The sequence below is a fragment of the Cynoglossus semilaevis genome, chromosome 16 (genome assembly GCF_000523025.1).
Source record: "Cynoglossus semilaevis isolate Cse_v1.0 chromosome 16, Cse_v1.0, whole genome shotgun sequence".
Lineage (NCBI taxonomy): Eukaryota > Metazoa > Chordata > Actinopteri > Pleuronectiformes > Cynoglossidae > Cynoglossus > Cynoglossus semilaevis.
In genome coordinates this window covers 766,312-768,097 of record NC_024322.1, presented here as the reverse complement: position 1 = coordinate 768,097, position 1,786 = coordinate 766,312, and the positions used below count along the sequence as shown (strand labels likewise).

Sequence of the window (1,786 nt, the reverse complement as noted above, 5' to 3'; positions counted from 1 at the left end):
AAAAAAAACTCTGCCTTGGATTCTTAAAGAAGCTATGATTTGAAATACACTTTTTTTTTTATTTAAAAGACAAATGATAAAATATCGGTATCGATATCAATATCGGCGATACCAGCCCGAATTATACTCGGTATCGGATCGGAAAGGAAATTGGTGGTATCGAACATCACCAGTGGGTGGCATGTGTCATAAAAAAATGGCATGTCGGACCAATTTCAAGTTGGTGTAAGGTAGTTTCCTCATGAATAGCCTGATTGGCCGATGAAGCAATAAAGTAAATCGCAATATCATCAGCATAAAATTGGGAAAATTGGTTGTGCAATATTGTGCCCCAAATTATTAATAAAGATTATGAACGTGATAGAACCTTTATGGTCCATGGAAGTCCCTGAGCCATCTCGTAAAAAAAAAAATTAAATTTCCAACCCACAAAAACACACTGATTTCTGTCTGAGAATTATTTCTTAACCATCCAAAGGTTTATATAGTGTATATTACAAACAGTGACGTTTGTACTGTTTTAGCTCACTGACACAATTCCAGGCTAACGTGTTGGCTTCAGCTCGTGAATATTTGAGCTTCCTCTGCTGTTCCCTGAGAGGCATTGGCGGCTGTGTTCCTCTTTTTAATAATGGGTCACGCAGAAACAAAGAGGTGTGTGTGTGTGTGAGCTACAGGGTTTCCTCCATCATCACATGACTCATCTTTTCCACATCATGATACTCCGACTGAGGAAACGGTGTTCTTTAGGTTCTCTTCCGCTCCCCGTTTCCTTCTCCAGTCCCAACACCTCTACGGTCAAAGGGTTGCAGCTCAGTTTCCAACCAGATGATATTTTTGTGGATCCTCCTTCTCCAGCTCTGAATTTGAGTGTGAATCTCACGGTCCATTTTCGTATGGGACTTGGGTCCTTCACAAGTATCTCTTGTTTCCTTTCTGGATCTTACGAGCTTCTAAAGTTTTCTTTTACAACCACAGCAAACTAACAGGGCTCGCTGGGCAAATATGGACAAACACGTTTTTAGAGGGTTTTCCGTGGTTGTACAGTGGAACCTCGAGATACAAGCATATTCCGTTGCAGGACCAAGCTCGTAATTCGAGGTGCTCGTATTTTGAATCATTTTTTTTCCCCCCCATAAGTAAAATAACAGAAAAAAAAATATTCCGTTCCGGCCCTCTAAAAAACATGTTTTGAATTGCTATAGGGACATACAGGATGGAAGAAAAGAGAAAAGTGTCAGGAGTGATCTGTGATAGAAGAGTGTCAGCTAAGGTGAAGGGAAAGATTTACAGGACGGTGGTGAGCCCAGCCATGATGTATGGTTTAGAGACGGTAGCAATAGGCAGAAGACAGGAGGAGGAGCTGGAGGCGACAGAGTTAAAGAAGTGACAAGGATGGACAGGATCAGGAATGAGGTCATTAGAGGGACAACACAGACAGGAAGGTTTGGAGAAAAAAAGGCTAGAGGAGCCAGATTGAGATGGTTTGGACATGTGCAGAGGAGGGACAGTGGATACATTGGTAGAAGAATGTTAGAGATGGAGCTACCAGGTAGGAGAATGAGAGGAAGGCCAAAGAGGAGATGCCGATAGTTGGAGTCAGAGTAGAAGATACAGAGATACAGGGAGAGATGGAAATCAATGATTCGCTGTGGCCCTGAACCCCTGAAAAAAAAAAAGGGACAAAGCCGAAAGAAAAAGAAGAAGATAGGGACATACACACACAAACAAATTATAGTATATAAGGATTCCTGTGATATGAAATAAAATGTGGTTTTAATTATGA

General features: G+C 41.3%; 1 protein-coding gene across 1 annotated transcript in view; it reads left to right on the top strand.

Annotated features, from left to right (window-relative positions):
* The window catches only part of lrch1 (leucine-rich repeats and calponin homology (CH) domain containing 1), a 31,545-nt gene that overhangs the window by 21,815 nt on the left and 7,944 nt on the right, over positions 1-1,786 (top strand). The window lies entirely within an intron of this gene.